Genomic DNA, 24327 nt, shown 5'->3' with positions numbered 1-24327 from the left:
CCACAGAAAGTAAAACTACAGATAAGGGGGAACTACTGTATATTACAAAAGAATAAATATGTAAGATTAGTGACCTAGATTTCACCTTAAGAAAAAAGGAAAAAAGAGCAATCTATACTCAAAGCAAGCAAAAATTAAAATTAAAATTAAAAAAAGGAAATAAAAAGACTAGAAAGGAAATAAATGAAATTGAGTATAGAATCAAAGAAAATTTGATAAAAACAAAAGTTGTTTTTAAAAAACTCAGCAAAACTGACAAAAAGATTTAAGTCTTTTAGCTAGACTTACCAAGAGTTAAAGAGATGAATCCAACTACAAAAACCACAACTAAATGAGGTGTCTCACTATCAATTTCACAAAATATAAAGGACTACAGTGGGCCAGGTGCAGTGGCTCACGCCTATAATCCCAGCACTTTGGGAGGCTAAGGTGGATGGATCGATCACTTGAGGTCAGGAATTCGAGACCAGCCTGGTCAACATGGTGAAACTCTGTCTGTATTATAATAAAAATATAAAAATAGACAGCTGTGGTGGCACTTGACTCTAGTCCCAGCCACTCAGGAGGCTGAGGCATGAGAATTGCTTGAATCTTGGAGGCAGAGGTTTCAGTGAGCTAAGATTTTGCTACTGAAAAAAAAAAAAAAGAAGAAGAAGAAGAAGAAAAGGAAAGAAAAAAAAAGAAGGACTATAGGGGATGTATTCATTCGTTCTCTCACTTCTATAAAGAAATAGCTGAGACTAAGTAATTTATATACAAAAGAGGTTCAATTGGCTCACAGTTCTGCAGGCTGTATAGGAGCCATAGCAGCTTCTGTTTCTGGGAAGGCCTCAGGAAGCTTCCATGGTGGAAGGCAAAAGGGGAGCAAGGAATCTCACACGACAGGAGCAGGAGCAGGGGTGGTAGGGGTGGTGCCACAAACTTTTAGATTACCAGTGCTCATGAAAACTCAGGAAAACTTACTATTGCTAGGACAGTATCAAAAGGAGATGGTGCTAAACCATTCATGAGAAATCTGCCTCCATAATCCAGCCACCTCCTACTTTTGGGATTACAATTCAACATGAGAATTTGGGGAGGGGGGGCACCAATCTAAATCATATCAGAGAATAATATAAACAATTATATGTCAACAAATTCGATAATGTAAATGAAATGGACAAATTTTTATAAAGACACAAATAATTAAAACACCAAGAAAAAGTATAGAAAATCTGAATAGGCCTATATAAATTAAGAGACTGAATTATTAATCTAAAACCTTTCACAAAGAAAAGTCCTGGTGCAGATGGCACCAGGAGTTCTACAAACTTCCCAACTCATTCTAAGAGGCCTGTATTACCCTAACACCAAGACCAGACAAAGATATTGTAAGAAATCTTCAGATCAATATCTCTTTGAATAAAATGACCAAAATCACCAACAAAATACGTACAAACTGAAGCTAGCAACATATTAAAAGGATTATACACCTCAACCAAATGGGACATTTTCTGGAAATGCAAGGTTGGTTTAACACACACACATACACACACAATTAGTGTAATACACCAGATTATATTATAAAGGGCAAAAAACCATAAGATTATATCCATAGACATAGGAAAAGTATTTTGAAAAATCCAATACACTTTCATCACAAAAGCTCCCAATAAATTAAGACAAGATAGGCACTTTGTCAACTTTATACAGGACTTAAAAACAAATCCACAGCCAATATCACAGTTAGTGGTTAAAGACTAAATACTTTCTATGATCAGGAACAAGGCAAAAATGTCTGCTCTTGCAAATTCTATATGAATGTCATAATAAAGTTTCCAAGCAGGGAAATTTGGAAAACAAAATTAAAAATAAAGATTGAGTATCCCTTATCCAGAATGTATGGTACCAGAAATTCTTTGGATTTGGTATTTTTTGAATTTTGGAGTATGTACATATACATAATGAGATCTCTTGGGGCTGGAACCCAAGTCTAAACATGAACTTCATTTATGTTTTATATGTACTTTATACACAGAGGCTGGAGGTAATTTTATACAATATTTTAAATAATTTTGTGCATGAAACAAAGTTTGCATACATTGAACCAACAGAAAATAGTGGTGTCACTGTCTCTGCCCCTCACACAGACAGTCTGTGATTGTTTGGTATCACTATCATTCCTGACTTTGAGTTCATATGCTACCCTAAGCAATTATTGTCTTATATCTATTCAAATGTGGCATACCATTAAAATAGTGACACAATAGAGTGTTCAAGATAACTAAGCAGCACAGTAGCATCACAGATTAGGGATGCTCAACCCCTAAAAGATTTTGAGATTGGAAAGGAGGAAGTACAACTATCTCAAGTCACAGATGACAAGTTATTTATATATAAAAATTATAACCTACAAAGAAACTACTATTAGCCTCACAAATATTACTATTAGGACTAAGACATAAGTTCAGTAAGGTGACAGGATACAAGGTCACTATACAAAAATTAACTTTATTTCTCTATAGTCACAGCAAAAATTCTGAAAACTTAATTGAGAAAACAATGTCTTTTACAATATTACCAAAAAAAATGAAAAAAGGAAGACATTTAACAAAAGAAGTGCAAGACTTGTATATTGAAAATGATAAAACATTGCTGATATAAACTAAAGAATATCTAAATATTCTTTAAAATACTATACTTATGAATTGGAACACATACTGTTGTTTAAATGGCAGTTGTGTTAATTTTGTTTTGGCTGTTATAACAAAATGCCATAACTGAACAGCTTGTAAACAACAGAAATTTATTTCTTACAGTTTTGGAGGCTGCAAAGTCCAATACCAAGATGTCAGATTTTGTCTCTGGTGAGGGCCTGTTTCCTGATTCACAGATGGCAACTTCTCTTTTTAACTTCCAAATGCAATGTGTTCTCACAGGATAAAGGGGATGAATAAGGTCCCCCAGGCTGCTTCTATAAGGGTACCAGTCTCATTTGTCAAGGTTGAACAATGAGATCACTTGGACTCTGGAAGGGGAACATCACACACCGGGGCCTATTATGGGGAGGAGGGAGGGGTGAGGGATTGCATTGGGAGTTATACCTGATGTAAATGACGAGTTGATGGGTGCTGACGAGTTGATGGGTGCAGCACACCAACATGGCACAAGTATACATATGTAACAAACCTGCACGTTATGCATATGTACCCTAGAACTTAAAGTATAATAATAAAAATAAAAATAAAAAATAAAAAAAATTTTAAAAAAGAGCCTCATAACCTAATCACCTACCATAAGGCCCCATGTCCTAATAATGTTGTATTGGGGATTAGGTTTCAACAAATACATTTTGGAGCGAGGCAAACTATCAAACCATAGCAGTAATACTCTGCAATCTTATCTACAAATTCAACAAAATCTCTATGAAAATTCCAACTGCCTTTTTTCCCAGAAATTGACAAGATTACTCTAAAATTCATATGGAATTTCAAGAAACCCAGGATACTCAAGATAATCTAGAACAAGAAGTCAAAGTTGGAAGACAGACTTTCCTATTTAAAAATTTACTGCAAGGCCAAGACAATCAACATATTGTGAAATCTGCAAGACAACAGACATATAAATTGATGAAATATAATTGAAAACTCCAAAAAACACAACCTTAAATCTCATGGTCAATTAATTTTCAATGGGAATATCTAGACAATTAACTAGATAGTCTTTTCAACAAATGGTGCTAGGACAACTGAATATCCACATACAAAAGAATAAAAGTGGACAGTTCTCTCATACCATATATGAGAATTAACTCAAAATACTGAAGACTTAAATGTAAAAATTAAAAGTACAAAACTCTTTAAAAAGTACACAGTAGTACATTATTCTTACCATGGATTAGCCAATGGTTTCTTAGATATGATACTAAAAGCACAAATCATAAAAGAAAAAAATAAAACTTGGACTTTATATATTACAAAATTTTGCTTCAAAGGACACCTAGAAAATGAAAAAATAATAATAATATAAATATTTAAAATCATGTATTTGATAAAGGTATCCAAACTGGTATCTAAAATACATAAAAAACTTAAATCTTCATAATAAAAAGACAATCCAATTAAAATTTTTCAAAAGATATGAATACGTTTTTCTCCAAATAAATACTGAAAAAGCCAATATGCTATTTTATACAGTGGCCAATATAAATGATGTTTAACATCATTCATCATTAGGGAAATGCAAATTAAAACTACAGTGATATCCTACTTCACACATACCAGAATGGTTATAATAAAAAAGACAGATAATAGCATGTAATGGCAAATGTGGAATACTTTTAATGTTCATAAACAACTGTGGGAATGTATAACGATGTAGACATATTGTAAAACTGTCATTTTCTCAAACACTTAGGCAGTTACTATATGACCCAACAATTCCACTATTAAGTGTATACTCAGGAAAAATAAAAACATTTATCATCACAGAATTTGTACATAAATATTTGTAGAAGTAACGTTATTTATAGTAGCCAAAAAGTGGAGGAAAACAACCGATGTTCATCAGTTGCTGAATTAATGAACAAAAGTACCCTGTCCATACAATGGAATATTATCCTTCCATCAAAGAAAAGAAGTACATGTTAGAACATGAATGAACCTCGAAAGCATCATGCTAAGTAAATGAAGCCATTCGCAAAGAACCACACATTATATGATTTTATTTACATTCAGTGTTCAGAATAATCAAAAACATAGAGATAGAAAGTAGATTTGTGATTTCCAAGGGATAGGAATTGCAATGAAAAATAGGGATTCACTGCAAATGGGTTTGGGTTTTTCTTTTCGGATGATAAAAATGTTCTAACAGTAAATAATAGGAGTGGTTGCACTAAACTGCATTCTTCAAAAGGTTGATTTTTATGGCATGTGAATGATGTGTGGATAAATGCATTATTTATGTTCATGTATTATAGATAATATACTTTCATTATTGTTATATATATGTATTATATCTGAATAAAACTTTTTTAATTGATAAAGACAGCTGAGCTTAAATCTGAATGCAAGCCTATTGATTCTAAACTCTTCAAGATCCATGGCACCAAATCACATTCTTGGGCTTACAAAAAAAAAAAAAAAAAAATACAAAACTCCCTGATAATTTGTCAGCACCAAAATTTTATCACATAAAAATATTCACAGAATTTATGAATATGCATCTTAGTTCCTCAACAACTAATAGTACTTGACACATGAGAATTTTCCAAATAATGATATTAGTAATGGGAAATAAAAAGAGACACACTCAAAAAAGAGGAAACTCAAAACTAGAAAAAAAGTCTCGTTTTTTTCCATATCAGGCAATTATACTAGCAATAGATAACAAATGCTACTCTAACGTCCTAATTCAATAGCTAAGGTTTATCATGAAGTGCCTTAGGTACATCTACTGTAGAGTGGCAAAATATAGATAAATCCTTTGAAACAAATATGTTATATTGCCCGATTTGATTTGCATCTTTATTAAATATTTTAAATATGGGTCATATTTTAAAGGATAATTTATTTGTTTCTCACCTCAGTGTCTCCCTATCATTTTTCTCTCATTTCCTCTCTTAAGCATGCATTCATATACAAGGACAGTTGAAAACAACTTCATAATTTTGATATTCATTTTAATTGTTGGGAAAAGTTATAAAAATTATGTAAATGCATGCTTCACTTTTTGGATTTGATGACTTGCCACATTTTTTAAGTGAAAAATAATTTGCATAGCTGTTTACTGGGATTGCAGGAAATAAAGGAATGAAAAAAGTCATAAGTTGGTGTGTTGATAATTTTCATATAAATCTGTACTCAGCCAAATAATCAAGGGTGAAGGTAAAATAATACATTTTTAGACAAGCAATGACTCAGGGGTTACCTCCATGTGCTGTGCCCTTTCTTGGGAAGCTATTGGAGAAAATACTCCAGCAAAATGAAGGAGTACACAGACCAGAGAATGACATGGATCCAGCAAATAAGATCCAACACAGGCCATATTCCAACTATGGAGCTGGCTTTAAAAAGAAACACTAAAAATATTAATAGGTTAGCTGGGTGGAATGGCCCATGCCTGTAGTCCCAGCTACTCAGGAGGCTAAGCAAGAGGATGGCTTGAGCCCAAGAGTTCCAGACTAGCCTGACCACCATAGTGAGATCCCTTCTCTTAAAAATAACATGTTATTGACAGATTTGGGGCATTTGGAAACAAGTTCATTGAAGATAAAGCAGAAATAAATAAATAAATAAATAAATAAATAAATAAAACAAGGGGGAAAGGTTGGTTAGGCAATCATTAATTCTAGGGCAGAAAGAAGTACAGGATAGGAAGTAAGAGTATAATACGCTGTTTTTCTCAACAATGAGCAACATGTACATTGTTATAATGATGTGGTGACTGCTTAGCTCCTAAATCTGTAACTACTTGGGACAATATGGGAAAGGAAAAGTGAAGATAGTGATGGTATAAGAGCTAAATCCTCAACTGTCATATCAAGAAATTGCTATATAAAGTATAAAATAATCAAGAAATGACTAGTTATATAAGGAAACAAATAGAAGACATTGCTAAGAGTTAAAAGTCATTGCTCTGGAGAATTAGGAGGGATGGGGCAGGGGACTGTTAGGATGCATTATAAACTGAAGAGGCTTTTAAAATTTGTACGTATTAATGTATGCATTCACTTGAAAAACTAAAAAAAAATTATAATAATTTGGAAAAAACCCATGAAGGTAACTACCAGAAGGAAAAACTAAGAGAACGAAAAGTGTTTGCTTCTGGAAAGAACAACTGGCAGGACTGTTGTTTTCACTGTAAGACTTTTGGAGCCATTTGATTTTACTTCACCATTTTCATATACTTCTTTAATGAAAATAATTTTATCTTAATAAAAAGTTACACTCATTCATAAAAAAAGTGGTCTTTTTTGAAAAAAAAACAAAAACCTTAAGAAACATTTAACTATAAGATTAGAACTCTAAGCTGAACAGATATAAAAACTTTTTTGCCAAGATGACCTTTAGTACCCTTCTTTAATGAAGTGTTTGACTTAATAGAAAATTTGTCAAATAACTGCCTCATTTTGAATGAAAATGAGAATGAAAGACTGAACTTAACTCTATTTTCAGCAAACAGCCAATATAAATACTTAGTTCTCTGATCAAAAAGACCTATATATCCCAAACCACTGACTTCTCACTTACTAGGAGACCCTTAGGAGATGAACGTTCACACATGGTATCTAGAAGCAAATATTTTGTCATTTCAAAACCACACAGATAAAATTAGAATATTTGAATACTTAGGGAGAAAAAAAAAAACCAAGCCATTCAGAAGACATGTCTCAGTGTAACATTCCACAACAGGTAAAATAAAAGTAAACATGCTCCTTGTTTAACTTCCAAATGCAATAATGTGAAGATCTTGAACTGAATCCCTTAGCTGAAGATAGTTGCATATTCATGCCATCACTAGGTCTTAATATTTGTTTCACATTTTGGCCAACATTGAGAACATCTGATCAATAATTTGCTAAGGGCAAATGACTACGAGTTCTGCCCAAGAACCATTTTTTGGAGAAGCTAACTGGTTTATTTGTAGAACTTTCTAATCATTCACATTTCATTCTGTGAATTTAAATAAGCTTTGATGCATTTGTGTTTACTGAAATAAAAATGAGCTAAAACATGACTTAATAAATGAGATGTTACAATTGCTTCCATAGGAAATATATATATGTAGCTTTGTAATTACATTTACCTTAAAATATGTTTATCGACACTGTTATCTTTGCAATTATTGCAATTGAACTCCAAAGTAGTGCCAAATGTACAAGGTAAAAGCATAAATAAAAAGAAAATGAAAATTTATGAAACATATAAGAAGTAGACTTTGGAAGTAGACTACATATCCTTAGGCCAGCCAACCAGTAAGATTAGGAGGGGAATGTTGAGCCACTGGGAAAACAGATGTTGTCTGAAGGGACCATAGTATCGAAAGGAAGATAATCCTTGATGGTCTAATGGTCTTTACTTAATCCTGAGTATACCTTTTCTTATGGAGTTAATTTAATTCCACTAAAAATAATCAACCTCATAAAATTGTACTTGAATGATATCGCGTGAAATATTTTTAGTGATATTCCATAGGACACTTCACCACAGATGAAATGATTTACCCAGGGGTAAGAATTCTGAGAGCCTGACTCTGTATTATAAATTCTTTAATACAAATTTAGACTTTGCCAGTAAAAAAATTGTTTCCCGTATTGAAATTTTATTTGTAAGTCTTTGGGACAATCTGTTTTTATTTTTCTTACCATATTAATAAACAGAAAAAAATTGATCAATTATATTGTTACTAAAATGCACTTGGTTTTGTTATAATGGGTTATGAAGTTGTACTTTTTCCAGATGGAAAAGTTTATATAAAATCATCATGTTTGAAACTTTTGGTATAGGTATAATCATGAAACCAATAAAAATTCACTTTGACTCCAAATATGAATATTTCTCTTCCCTCCTTGTAATCTTGCCTCAATCTTTGCAAAGATCTGGGCATTTGGTAGAATCCATCCTTGCTAGGGCTGTTTTGTTCTTCAAATGATTTCTTTGTATAGGATACAGGCATCTCTGGGGGATGTTTTATGAGAGCCCCTCCAGAGATGCCTGTATCCTATACAAACAAATCGAAACTCCTAATGCTTTCAAAGTTTTTAACAGTCTGGTCCCAATTACACAGCTTCTAGAGCCCCTACCTCAGCTATCTTCTCACACATGCCCCAGAAGATCATGAATTCTCAGCCTTCTTAAATTTGCATATAATATTCCCACAGCCAGACCCATTCTTCTACCCTGTTCTCTGCCCTCCAACTTTTTTCATCCTCAAGGCTTAGCTCAAATTTTCTCTGCTCTGAATCTTTTCCCAACCCCTCTCTAGGAAGAATTCACTGCTGCATTTTTTATGCTTCCATTACACTATCATAGGTGAGTTGGAGGTCAGCTTAAACCTACCTGTGAGAGCTGATTGTTAAATATCCAGGAATTTCAAGCCAATGTTTAAACTGGTAGGAGTTGGAAATCAGCCATGGTGGAAATATTTACAACATAGAAATGGACAAATCAGGGCTCTTTCCCTCACCCTGCCAGAGAACAAGTTTTCCAGCACCTCACTGCTTTGCAGATGATTTTACTATAGCACATATCCGATTCCCATTATGTTGCAGTTAAAAAATCAGTATCTCCTATAAAGTGGTGAGCTCAATGAGGGCAGAGTCACTATCTTTACTCATTTTTCTACCTCCCAGAACTTAGAAAACTGTTTGGTAAGTGGCAGGTGATCAATGAACAACTTTTTAAATAAAAAGTAAATATCAGTATTTAAATAGTTATTCTAACTTTCTTAATGAGAAATTAGGCACATGGTATAACCACTCTGAATATGTTTCTCATTCTACAACAGGCAGAGAATATATCTCGGTAACCCAGTTATTACAGGAATTAAGCAAGATAATAGAAAAATTATTTGTAAATAATGAGAAATGAAAAATTTGAAAACAATGAAAAAAGTTCACGAGCTATTGTTATTTTCATTGCGGCATTTCCTCAAGTTCTAGCAATGTCATCAGAGTATAAAAATCCTCAAAAGGTATTCATAAAATTTTTTCAATAAGCAACATTGAATTAATAACATTTATTAAACACTCCTTAATAAAATAATTCTTTTAATTTCATTTATTTATTTATTTTTGGCCAAACAAACACTATTATTTAGCTCAATTTTTTTTTGAAATTGAATTCCTCAAGTTCTACTGGTTACATAGCCCACTTTGGCTCACTGAGGGAGGGCTCACTGTGATACGGAAGGAAGCAAATCGGTGATGATCATTTGGTGATACCATCTTACAGCCTTTGAGTCTGAACAGCTCCAGTTTTGTCTACTTTTCAAAATAGGCATTTATATGTGATGTACTTCAAATACGCTTTCCACAGCCAAATCAAAGTTTTAAAAGTTTGAGATAATTAGAACACACACATCAGTGATAATATCATTTTATTAATTTTTACATGTTAAATTACTGCAACTTAATAGCATGTTTTAAGTTGATTTCAAGTGATTTTACATTAAGTTTGGGTTTATCTACTATAGAAGTGTCTATACTGAATTTATAATCAAATCAGAAATAACTTCTTTAATGCCAACTGAAACATGCATAAATGGCATTATTCAATATGAATCCAAAATTTTAGTGAAGAATAAAGCTTTATTTTTTTCACAACTTCTCACCGATGGTTTGTTAAATTAGGACAAGCCTAGTGACATAAGGAAACATTCTGTCTTTTTACGTGGGAAATAGAAAGACTAAAGAACTGACATTCAAAGTTCAAACTGTGTAAATGAACTGCAGGGAAATGTTAGGCAATAAAGAGAAGTAAGAAAAATTAAATATGAATTAATCTATGTGATCTTATCTAATAACTTTATTTTTGTTTACAATTAAATTTTTAAAACTATATATTTTAGGCCTTTGAACTAAAGAATCACTCATATCTGTGTCTGCTTTTGATACTTCACTAATTTCTGTTAGTGACTTTTATAAAATGTCACACCTGACAAAGAATAGGAAAACTGCAATTCTATAATAGAATCTTAAAACCATGTGATGTTCATGGTACATACTAATGTAACGATATAGCTATAGTTAAACAGAAGAGAGACAAAGTTAATATGAGAAAACTCTTTAAATATTAGGTTAAATTAATTTTTCTGTGTGACAGGAGAAAACTTAAGGCAGTTTAACAATCTGTGAGTTGACACTTTTAAATATTTATTGATTTGCTGTAAAAACATTTTTGGAGTTTAGAATCAGGAGCTATGGGGATGAGAGATTGTAAGAAAAGATAAAATGAATCTGTCTACGTAAATTAAACTTGATTTTTAACATGAACAATAGATTTAGAGTGGTGTGATTTCTCTCTAAAGCATTAATTCATAACATGAAAGCTATGAACTCTTTTTCCTTAAACATGTACAGGAAATCAATATTGTTCATAAGTTTCAAAGAATGCTTTCCTGGAGGTGGTTTCCTAATGGCTCAAATTGACTTACAAAATGGTACTCGAATCAGGAAGCTCCAACATTCTGTTTCAGAGAAACACTGCTACTGAATATAAGACTCTTGTATTGGTTTGAACCCCTGGAGCGCTCCAATAGACAACAGGAGGTGGTGTGGAGCAACATGCTGTTTTAATGAGCACGCGGGTGCAGGCAGGCTGAGGCCTAAAATGGCATCAATCCCAAGTGAGGACCAGGCAAAGGTTTCATAGTCTCCTGTAAGCCGGAAGTGTCCTAGTCTGACCTAACTGCTACGTTATACCTGGATGACCTCTTTCTCAATCTTCAGGGGTACGTGCCTTCCGGCCAGGGTAGGTGTCTTCCGGCTGGCTCTCTTCCTGCCTCTGCTATCTTGCTGGCGCACGCTCCTGACTCAACTTGCGCCTTGGGACTGGGCCTGAGAAGGGAGGAGTTATTCATCTCCTTAAGCTTTCAGGCTGCGGGGAGAATCTTACACTGACCAGTGTATTTTTTATTCCAAAGGAGCTGAAAATCCATATTTTTATATGAAGCATCATGATTTTTAATACTGTTAACTAAAACAAAGACATCTGTATGAACAAAAGCACAAAAACAAAACTATGAGCCTAAGAGAACATGAACAGCACCAGCTTCTGACTCTCTTTAAATCCCTTGCATGCAGAAGATTGTACAATCTTACAACCTTCCTAAAGGAAATTACACAAACATGTTAAGATTAGTGCAAGAGTAAATAATTATTTTTAAAACCTAAATAAGTTGTTCTTTTCATGTCTGTGGCCCCAGATATGTATAGGGGTTTGCTGCTTTTCTGAGGAAATAATTTCGAACTCCAAGTATGGCTAAGTTATTAAGCTTAAACACAACATCTCATTTAATTTTTTTTTTTTTCAGTTAATAAGAATGAAAGACAAATTAGTAACAAACATAATAAAGGGTTAAAAACATAGTGATGTGCTAAACAATACTCTCAACTCCTCTGTCTGGAATAACTTAGAGTAAAACAAACAAAAGCAGAATTTTTTATTTGTGGTCTAGTCATAAATACATTTTTCTAAAATGTATTCTTACCTAGAGGCATCTGAAATGACCTAACAGGCATTTTCAAGACTAGGATTTTAAAGACTCATTAGGAATATACTGACTCCCAATTTTTTTTATCAACTTCAAATCAATCTTAATCTCGCCCATTAAGTGGACATTTTTCATGCCTGGTTTCAACACAAGAAATATTGAAATTAATATGAAGGGCAAAATGATCTATTTAAATATATTTGTAATCAATTCAAGTCAGCAAACTTTTCAATAGACTTTACTTGAATTTTACCAAATTTGGCCAAGTTGCCTGTCTATAAGATAGAAGTGACATGAAAGACTTAAAATTAATGTCTACCTATTTCTTCCCAGACCTATGTGCAGCCCAAGAAATGTAATAGAATACTTTTTGTTGGTTTTTATTTAAAACTTTATTTCTGCTTTGAATAGATATTTCTCCAAAGAGTCCACTCATCATATTTGCACCATTGGTCTGATCTTAAAGACCATAAAAAGAAGATGAGTAAGCTTACAGTTACTGGAATTTGAGCAGTTTCAGAAATGTTCCAAATATTTTTACAGGTATTTGACAATGGTTATTTAAAATGTTTACTGTGTTTCCTGTATATTGACCCTGCTTTTGAAGATTGACTCAATATATTTTAAATTATATTTGAACTTTATGTTGGAAGTAATTTCTGAAAAACAATAAAGATATGGATATGATTTAAATGCTTTTGTTTCCTACAAATTTCATGTTGAAATGTAATACCCTCCAAAATTCAGTTGCTTCCAATATGATACTGGGAAGGGACGTTTAAGAAAAGATTAGGCCAGGCTGGGCAAGGTGGCTCACACCTATAATCCCATTACTTTAGGAGGCCGAGGCGGGCGGATCAGGAGGTCAAGAGATAGAGACCATCCTTCCAACATGATGAAACCCCATCTCTACTAAAAATTTAAAAAAAATTAGCTGGGCACGGTGGCAGGCTTGTAGTCCCAGCTACTTGAGAGGCTGAGCAGGAGAATCGCTTGAACCTGGGAGGCAGAGATGGCAGTGAGCCAAGATCTCAGCATTGCACTCCAGCCTGGGTGACAAAGGGAGACTCTGTCACAAAGGAAAAAAGAGGGTTTTAAACGTTTTGGATCATATCATCAGTCTAGAGTAAATTGACATTTCTGTTTAGATAGGCTCTTTTGACTATTAAGATTGGTTTATTAATTATACACATTAGGTTGTTTTATTTGGTCTTATTTTATAATAAAATGAGGCAGAGGTTTGTTGATGAGATACTGATTTGTTGAATGTTATATATAATTTTACAGGAAAATGTTAAATAATCATTTTAAATGTTTACCTACTTAACATTTGTTAAATGCCAAGCACTTCTCATATATTGTATTCTTTTCTTCTATATATTCTAAAATTTCTACAATGTGTCTTTATTACATTTATTTAAATATATGTTTTTAAATCAATATATCTTCTTGGTAAAATATCATCAAATGTAAGGTGAATTTAAAAAAAATATTTGTTTGTTTGTTTGTTTCCTTTTTTTCTTTTTTGAGACAGTCTTACTCGATCACCCAGGGTGGAGTGCAGTGGCATATCTCAGCTCACAGCACCTCCGTCTCCCAGGTTCAAGCAATTCTCCTGCCTTAACCTCCTGAGTAGCTGGAATTGCAGTGGTGCATCTAATTTTTGTATTTTTTTAGTAGAGATGGGGTTTCACCATGTTGGCCAGGCTGGTCTCAAACTCCAGGGCTCAACTGATCCATCCATCTCAGCTTCCCAAAGTGCAGGGATTACAGGCATGAGCCACCAAGCCTGGCTTACATATTATAACTCTTAAATAAATTTATTTTGAAGTAATTTCAGATTTGCAGAAAAGTTGTGAAGACCATTGATAGTTCCCATAAATGTCACTACCAGTTTTCCCTAATAGTAACAACATCTTACGCTAGTGTCAGTTTATAAAATATTGATACATTATTATTAACCAGAGTATACTATCGTTCATATTCTCTTAGTTTTCACCTAATGTCCTTTCTCTGTTTCGGGATCTCACCCAGGACACCTTACTACTTTCAGTCATGATGTCTAACTCACACTCCTTCTGGCTGTAGCAGCTTCTCAGGCTTACCTTGTTTTCGATGTCCTGGACATTTTTAGGAGTACTGATTAGATATTTTGCAGGATTTTCCTCATAATAGATTTCTTGAATGGTTTTCTCATGACTGGACTGGAATTATGGTTTGTGGGGAGTAAAAACACCACAGTAAAATGCCATTTCCATCACCTTGTATCAAGAGCACGTGACTCCTCATAGTCCATGTAATCTTGGATCATCTGGCTAAGGTAGTGTTTGTCAGGTTTCTTCACTGTAAAGTTGCCCTTTTCCTCCTTTACTCAACGCACTCTGTGGAAGAAAATCACTATGAGCAACCCACACTTAAGGAACTGGGTGTTAATGTCTCACTTGTGTGAGAGTGGAGTATCTGCATAAATTATCTGGAATTATTCCCCAAAGGAAATTTATCTCTAAGTATTCAACGTTTTTTATATCAGTATAATCTCATGAATGTTAATTTTATATTTTGGGTTATAATTCAATGTTACTTTATTTTGTGGCATTTTTTTGTTCAGCTTTAACCACTGGGTACTTATGAGCACTCCTTCCCACCCGCATTTCCAATTGTATGTGTGTACACATGAGCACTTCCTTACTTTCGGACACTACGGAAAATTTCACACTCATTTTATGTATTTCCTGCTCTAGTCCTAAAATCAGCCATTTCTTCAAGAATGTTTTCTTTCTTTAACTGTAAAATGTTATTAGAAACCAAGAACTGAATGCTAAGTTTGCTCTTTGCTACTTTTGTGTGGTTGATTCTAGTACCTCTTAGCTTACAGAGCAAGGAAATACGTATTTGTATACTCACATCTATACACACACCTATAAATAGGTATATATGTGATCGTCTGTATCTACCTTAAACTACACATGAGTTTTACTTATCTCTCCATCTCTAATCCATTAACACATGGATCATTCTTGTGTCTTTTGCTTTCTTATTTGTAACTTTCCTTGATCTCCATTCTGGCTCTCACCATTTGCCATCCGTTTAATTATTTGTTCAATTCTTTTTTTTTTTTTCTTTTCTTTTGAGATGGAGTCTCACTCTTGTCACCCAGGCGATCTCGGCTCACTGCAACCTCCACCTCCCGGGTTCAAGCAATTCTCCTGTCTCAGGCTCCTGAATAGCTGGGATTACAGGCACCCACCACCACGCCAGCTAACTTTTTCTTTTTTTTTTTTTTTTTGTACTTTTAGTAGAGATGGAGTTTTGCCATGTTCACCAGGCTGGAACCCCTGACCTCAGGTGATCTGCCCGCCTTGGCCTCCCAAAGTGCTGGGATTACAGGCGTGAGCCACCACACGCAGCCTGTTTAATTCTTTTTCCATGTGTATTGGTTACAGAGTTTAAACGCACATACTCATGGAAAACTACCTCAACAACTACAGTGCAATGCTCATGTATGATTTATTTTGTCCTAAGTCTTATGGACTATCCCTTTACTTTTATTGAGAGTCTTTGTGTATCAGTGTGTATCTTGAATACAACAGATAGCTGCTGTTTTTTGTTTTTGTTTTTGTTTTTTATATCCACTCTGACAAACTCTGCCTTTTAATTGGTATATTTAGACCTTCACATATAAAATGCTTATTAACATGGTTGGATTAATATATAACACGCTTGTAACTGTTTTATGTTCATTACTTTTGTTCTTTGTTTCTTTATTTCCCACTTGGTTTCTGCCTTCTCCAGTTCAGATTGAGAATTTTATACAATGCTATTTTATCTCCTTTCTTAGCATAATTACACTTCTAAAATATTTTAGTGATTGCCCTAGAGTTTACAATATACATTTTTAACTAATCCAAATCCACCTTCATATAGCACTATACTACCGTGCCTGTAGAACACACACTTCATAACAGAGGATCCCCAATTGCTCCTTCCTATCTCTTACGACACTAATGTCATGCATTTTGCTGATTCATGTGTTCTAATCACTGAATATCCTGTTACTATTATTGTTTTAAAGTATTGTCTTTCATGTCAATTAAGAATGAGAAAAACAAAAGACTTCATTTTACCTTCATTTTCTCCTTCTTTGATATTCATTCTTTCTGTAAATCCAAGTTTCTGGCCATTTTTTGATGATTCTTTCTGCTTCAAGAACTTCCTTTTTAAAATTTATTTTCTACATTGACAAATTGTAATTGTATGTATTTATGGGTTATGAAGTGATGTTATTATTTATGAATACAATGTATAATAATTAAACCATGCTAATTAACATAGCCATCACCTCAAATACTTACCAATTTTGTGGTGAGGACATTTAAAATTTAGTGATTCTGGAGTACACAATTAGCTGTACTCATCATGCTGTGCAATAGATGTTCAAAAAAAAAAAAAAAAACTGCTTCTTTCTCTGTATCTGAGACTTTGGACCTTTTGAGCATCATCTCTCCTTTACCCCACATTCCCCAGCCTCTGTAACCACCATTCTACTCTTATTTTCTTGATTGTCGTAGAGTCCACATGTCAGTGAGAACATGTAGCATCTATCTTTTTGTGACAGGCTTAATTCATTCAGCATAATATTCTCCAATTCTAGTCACGTCAAAATGACAGAATTTTTTCTTTATAGCTGAATAGTATTCCATGGCGTACATATACCACTTTTCTTTGTCCGTTTATCCCTTGATAGACATTTAGGTTAAATCCATAACTTGGCTACTGTCAATAGGGATACAATGAACATAGGAGTACAGACATCTCTTTGACACACTGATTTCAAGTCTTTAGGCTAAATATCCAGAGGTGGGATGGCTGAGTCATATGATACTTCTACTTTTAGTTTTTCTGAGAAACTTCCGTACTGTTTTTCATAATAATTGTATTAATCTACATTCTCCATCATAGTGTACAAGGCTTCTCTTTTCTCTCCATCTGCACCAACTCTTATCTTTTGTCTTTTAGTTAGCCATTCTGACAGATGTGAGGTAATATACCATTGTAGCTTTAATCTGCATTTCCCAAATGTTTAGTTATGCTGAGCACTTGCTGATATATCTGTTGGCCATTCTTATGTTTTGAGAAATATTCAAGTCCTTTGCCCATTTTCTAGTAGGATTATCTATTTTCTTTGCATAGAGTAGTTTGAGTTCCTTCTATATTTTGGAAATTAACCACTTAACAGATATATGCCTTGCAAATATTTTCTCCGAATCACAGATTTTCTTTTCATTTGGTTGGTGTTACTGTTTCTCCCCAAAACTTTAAATTTTTTGCTCCATTCTTTTCCTGCTTGCATGGAAAAGAAGGTATTTAACAATAAGTCGGCTATAATTTTTGCCCTTGCTCCTGTATTGAGAAGGTATATTTTTCCACTGGCTTTTTTGAAAAATATCTTTAGTTGTTTGCATTTTAAATATGGTATTCCTAGATGTGTTGTTGTTTGCGTATTTTGCATTTATCCTGCTGGTGTTCTTTTAGCCTTCGGACTCTGTGATTTGGGGAATCTGTAGGTAATTTTGGAGAATTCTCTGTCCTTACTATTTTAAATATTCATTCTGTGTAATCTTCTGCTCCTGGTATCCCAATTAAGCATGTTTTACATATTTTTAATTGTCTCACAGTTATTTTATATACTGCTAGGATTTTTAAGTTATTTTTTTCTTTCTATTTCAATTGACCTATCATCACACTTACTGATTTTTTTTCTTCATCTATCATGTGTCTACTGATGAGTCCATCAAAAGTATTCCTCATTTTTTGTTACAGTGTTTTTTTTATTTCTAGCATTTTCTTTATATTCTTTCTTAGACTTATCATACATCTGCTTCAACTGTCCAACTGTTCTTCCGTGATAGCTACTGTTTACAATAGAGCTCTTCAAATATTAATCGTCATCATAATTATTGGAAATTCCTTGTGTGATAATTCCAACATCTGTGTTAGTTCTAGGTTTGGTTATGATGATTTCTTTTTTTTTTTCAGACTTTATTTGCATTTTTGCCTTTTAACATGCCTTGTAATTATTTCACTGGAAGCCAGACATGTTCTGTCAGTTAATATGAGTGAAATGTTTAAGTCCTTATTGTGAGATTTTACGTTAATATGGCTAGGAGTTGAGCTTTGTATAACGTTTGCTGTAGCTGTAGGTGACAGAGGCTTCACTTTTTTCTTTTTCTTCTCTCTTCTTTTCTTGTTGAGATGGAGTCTTGCTCTGTTGCCCTGGCTGGAGGGCAGTGGTATGATCTCAGGTCACTGCAACCTCCACCTCCCAGGTTCAAGCGATTCCCCTGTCTCAGCCTCCTGAGTGGCTGGGATTACAGGCATGCATCACCATGCCCAGCTAATATTTGTATTTTTAGTAGAGACAGGGTTTCACCATGTTGGCCAGGTTGGTCTCAAACTCCTGACCTCAAGTGACCTGCCCGCTCGGTCTCCCAAAGTGCTGGGATTACAGGCACACTCCTTTACTCTTCCTGTTTCTGTCTACTCTGTTGACTTTTGGTTTCCCTAAATTCCCCTCCTCAAGTTTACAACTTGAAAGTGTTACAAGTTAGAGAGACAAAATATAAATTGTGGCACTTTCAAATATAACCCACTGATGGGGTATATTTGATATAACCCACTACTGGGATGCAGGATTTTTTTGCTCCTTAGCTCAGCTAAAATCTGGGTTCTTATCTCACGACCAGAAAAAATTAAGCACATGGACACATTGAAAGGTAAGGAGAATAAAATTTATTAAAAGAAAGCTCTCAGCAAAAAGGAGAGGATCCTGCCAACAGGCTCCCACCTCACAGAATGAATACCAGGCCACCACACATGAGTTGGAATGTCCAGACTTCTCCCCACTGCGTAAGGCATGAATTCCTAGTGCGCAGGCAGGCCCCCAGTCCATTGCAGGCACGTCCAGACAAGGTACTAGGCAAGTTCCCTCATCTGCACAAAAGCATCTGATGTAAACACTTGTGGGGTAGGTCAGAGATTCTCTAAGGACCCTCCCTTATCTGCCTCCTGCATCTATCTACTGTACTGAAGCCCTGTTGGTGTAGTGCTAGGTAAGGGAAACCAGGGACATTCTACAATCTGATTAAATCTCAGTCTTTACAAGGTTAGTGTTATTGTGCTATAACCTCCCCAGTGTTTCTCCAGTATTATAGCTTTGTCCTCCTGTTCCCTATTCCCTTCCTTGACTGAGATATTCCCAATCTACTTCCTTTAACCTATGACCTCTGTGGACCATGCTTAATTTTGTTGTTGTTGTTATTGTTATTTTCCACCAAGTGAGACAGGAAGGCTGGAGGCAACTGGAGTGGTAGGAATTGTCTTCCCCTAGCTGAAATAAAACTGAGGCAAAATCCTTTCCCTTGGGGAGTATAAATATGTTATTGAAAATCATTTGGGTTTATTTCACAATGGTTTATTTTCCCTTATCCCCTGCTAGAGTCATGAGGGAATCTTTCTTGGATATTTATCATGAGAATCCGGTATGATTCTTGGAAGTAAAACCCACACAAGTAAAACTATAGATCCCAGCATCCTCTCACTTTCAGACTAGTCCACACTCAGTTTACAGCAATTAAGCAAAATTTACCTAATTCAAGTGTTTCAATCACTTTAGCTCTCCAGGGACTTTTGTACCAGATTAGCAGATTAGGCTTGCTTTCAGTAGATGAGTCTGTCTTTCTAAATTTCAGGGTAGCAGATTTCCTTATAATCTCAGTTCTCTAAGGGTAGAGGAAAAATAATTGATGATCTGTTTTTCTAACGTTTGTATTGCTTGTTTTAAAGATGAGAATGATGACTCTCAAGCTGTTTTACCTGTTGCAGCTTAAAATAGCAAAACGATTATACTTTGCATATAAAATCCTATTAAGCGTCTTGTAGGTCACTCCATATTTATTGGTGAAAGCAAAAATACAAGACAACGATAATTCCTAAGTAAAAATATAACACATAAAAGTATAAATTCAATTTTAAACACCTCATATGAATACAAAATATAAAGTGAGTACTTCTGTGAAAGGCATCAAATTTTTAATACTTGCTTTAAGAAACAGAACACCTTCTTAAATCACTGATACATTTATTTCAAAAGCATGTAAATATACATGTGTTCACCTAACATCAACCTATAGAATTCCCCAAACCTAGGGAATATTGAGTCTGATAATTTCTACACTAATTATTAGATTTATACTTAGGCTAAAGAAAGAAAATTCAATTTTAGCTTTTAGGACATTAGCTTATTTATTCAGAGGTCAAAATGAGAATGTTTCCCTGAAAAGCAGTGAATCAACTCAGTGCATTCCATACACCATATATTACTTTTTATAGCTAAGGAGTCCTTGATATTTTTAGGATTGCCAATAATTTTTATGTGTATATGTCCCTACTTTAGAAATTAGCAAAGAAATGTATGCTGCTCGGCACTTCAGCCATTTCTATGTGTGTGTATGTGTATACTACATATTTTTTGCAACTGCTCTTTCAAGGTTTGAAAGGATTTCTCATAATGTTTCTGCAACATCAGTAAAATAGGTCAGACCGTATGTGAGCTCAAATGAAAATAACTAAGGAAGACTGCTCATAGACTTACTTCTCTTTTTTGGCTTTTTAAATGTATCTACCCTGCTGAATAGAGACTTTCAATAAGAGAATGAAAATACAGGCTATTGTGTAGGTTTTTAAATTGTGTGCACTGACCTAAAACAAAATTGTTAACATAATTCACAGTCATAAGTTTTGGCAGATGAGTGTGTGAATGAAAAATGCACACTATGTGGAATACAGGGTGACATATTTTTCTCAACTCACTGGTTAATGCAGCTGTGTCCTGTCTGTCCTATATAAGTCCATTTAAAAATTTTCAAGGAGACATTCCCTTACAACAACCTGAAACATCTTTTGTAATACTATACCTTGATATTATACTAGGATATTAAAGTTTAGCTTAGACCTGTTATTACCTTAGAGAGAAAAGAAAGATGGAATGCATTATGAGTTAAGTTGATTACTAATGGCTTATGTACTTTAAATGTTGTATAACTTGTAAAATAAACAGCTAATAAAGAAAAAAATACAGTTATAAAGAGAATGCAAAGATTAGTTAAATAAAAGAGCTACAACAATGCGAATTTAAACAAAATTTTATGATTATGTCTATACAAACAATATATCTTGGAGAGTTGAAATTTATATAGGGAATCTGACTGTAAAAGAAGTAGAAATTAAATGAATCAGTCGATGAAATATACCTGACTTTATATTCAGGGACAGGAAAACATTCTAAATTACTCAAAGGTTTCAAAAACCCATTTTCAGTGTCAGCTGGTCTCATTGCTCACCTGTAAGTTTGATTTACAGTGTGAAAGAAATGACAAATGTCCATGTTGCCATAAAAGGTCACAATTAAGAAATAAGTATTTTTTTAATACCGATTTTTTTTTTCCTTCTCTTGCAAATTGGAATTTAGAAAGGGAGCGCTTTTGGCAAACACCTGGGCCTGGTACCTCAAAGAATAAATTAGGCCCTGAGGAGGAAGAAGTCTATAAAAAGAGAAAAACATTTAAAATGCCTCTTTACTACTTAAAACTGTAGCCAGCAATTAAAAATGGAAAGGAATCTAGATGATAATTAAGATAAATTATATCCTGAAGTCCTTTAATAATTTTGATTGAGATTTAGAAATCATGATTTTAAATTTTTGAAACCACTTCTATGATGCCTGACATTTAGACAATTGTTTAAGAGAAAAAAAATAACTGACAGTAAAAGATTAGCTGAACTGTGCACCAGACATGGAGGAATGCAAATGAGAGTATGTGATTGTAAACCAGTGCACATCAAAAACACTGTGGAGACAAATAACCAGACTGAGTGACTTTCAAACCAAGAAACTAGGTCAAAAATCAGATGAAGTGTGTATCTGTAGCAGCAGCATTTTGTTATTTAAGTTGTTCAGGTTTTTAATATTGAATTTTAATGCATTTACTTTTAGCTCTATGTGGCTCAAAATTTTATTTACATGTTGTTTTTTCCAAAAATACTTCAGGCTTGTTAATAGTACAAATAAGCAGTAGTTTTTAGTTGCAACTTAATCTGATATTGTTCGCACTGGATAATAATCAGAGCTCAATTGCTCCTTTGAGTGTCTTTCCTTAAAATTTAAGGGTTTTTTGAGATTTCAAAAATATCCTAATAACACTACAGACTGGGAAGGGGAGGGAAGAGGAATGGAAAAGAAGAGATTGGTTAAAGAATATAAAATTACAGCTAGATAGAAGGAATAACTTCTAGTGTTCTATACCACTATAGGATGACTACAGTTAACAATAATATATAGTTTCACATAACTACAAGGAAGATATTGAATGTTCCCAACACAAAGAAGTGACAAATGTATTAGATGATGAATATGCTAATTATCCTGATGACTATACATTATATGTATTGAAACATCACTCTGTACCCCAAATATATGTATAATTAAATTTATCAATTTAAACAAATTAAATTTTTAAATAACATAAAAATATCAAGAAAGTTTTAAAACATAGCATAGTAAAATGCAGTCCCCTTGAAAGAATATCAACATAAAACATTGTTCATCTTCTCTTTTCCTTGGTTAATACTAAATCCCTGTCAAAAGAATACTTGGTAAAGAGTTAGATTAGAGCTAAAGACAATCAGTGACTTTAGGAAGACACAAACTGTGGTGGAGGGGAGAGAAGCTCATAAGAGAATTTACTGCTTGAAATACATATAAAAAATACATATTTCCTTCCTTTTATATTTCTGTATATACACACACACACACAATACTTACACAGTGAGCTTATATTTACATATTATTATGATGAAAGTAACTACAAATTTTTGACATCTAATTATTAAATGTTAGTTTGAGTCACAAACGTTGAAAATGTTATTTTCACCAATCATCCCAGATTTTCCCAGAGCCAATAAAGATTTTCATGGTCCCTTTCGTTTCCTCTTTTATCCTTGCCTCTTTACATGCAGTTGGCCTGCAAGACCTGAAGCTCTCTGTGCCCCATTATCCCGGTTTACTAGTGTTGCCCCACTCACCCAATGGACCCATTGCTCCTGGGTCTTAGAATCATCTTACTTCGGTCTCTCTCTTACAACCAGTTTCTGTCTCAGGCCTCTTGTAGTTTATGAAAACATTTTAGACTTTACTGTAACTTCCTAAACTAAGATCTCTCTTTCCACTACTCTTCCCTCCTTGAATTTTGATTTTTTTTTTTTTTTTTTTTACTCCTTTGAACAGCACTAGCACTTACAGAGCTGATCAACAGACATTTGCTCTTCTAACCTCTGTTCTGAGAAACCTTCATCAGTAATCTTCTCTTGAATTCCATGCATCGCCTTCTATCCACCACTCACACATCCCTATGCACCAATTAAGGCTATAAATAGAACGTAATTCACATGCATGTTCATAGCTATCACATTGTCTTGGATTTTTATTTAAAACATATGATCTTTCATAATTTGAAAACTTTGCAGCACCACTTAGATCTTCCGCTGTGAGAAGCATAGTTGACAGTCCCACCATTTTTAAGCTGAGACCCTGTTCCTGCAAGTTGCTTTCAGCCAGGACTGAGTTTGGCAGCTCCATTCTAGCAAGGGGAGGCAACTTTGGCTCAAGTATTCACTCATCTGTCTGCCTCAGTGAACCCTTCTTGGAAATATGCTGCAAGCTGAGACTCTTAATAAACAGTCCTCTTCTTTTCCTCTCTCCTTCTGAGGTGTCAGACATGCAACAGATCGAAAGCTCGCCCAGCTCCTTTCCCCTTTATGCTTTACAGGCATTTCAGCCAATCTTCTCCATATCTAATCCATTTTAATGTTGCTCCTTGGAAGAGCCAAGCTGACATAAGAATATAAGCCTTATGGTCTTTTGTCTAAATATCATGTCCGTTAATAGATTTTAGTGTAAACTAATGAACAAATTTATGGCCACTGATTTTAGAAGCATTTGGAATAAAGTGCCAATTCTGTGGAGGACTAAGTGTGTGATTTTAGAATATCATTTCAAGTCTCAGTTTTCTACTTTAATAA

The 24327-nt window shown here is 34.1% G+C and overlaps 1 pseudogene across 1 annotated transcript in view; it reads right to left on the bottom strand.

The window, feature by feature from the left end:
- LOC114678147 (uncharacterized) overlaps positions 1–23628 on the bottom strand; it is a 131474-nt pseudogene extending 107846 nt beyond the window's left edge. The window contains exon 1 of the transcript XR_003729418.2: positions 23547–23628. The product of XR_003729418.2 is annotated as an uncharacterized LOC114678147 (transcript). The remainder of the gene's footprint in view (positions 1–23546) is intronic.
- Between the last annotated feature and the right edge of the window lie 699 nt (positions 23629–24327).

This window comes from Macaca mulatta, chromosome 5 (genome assembly GCF_049350105.2).
Source record: "Macaca mulatta isolate MMU2019108-1 chromosome 5, T2T-MMU8v2.0, whole genome shotgun sequence".
Taxonomy (NCBI): Eukaryota; Metazoa; Chordata; class Mammalia; order Primates; family Cercopithecidae; genus Macaca; species Macaca mulatta.
The sequence above is the reverse complement of the archived record's forward strand: the minus strand, read 5'-3'. Positions and strand labels throughout refer to the sequence as shown.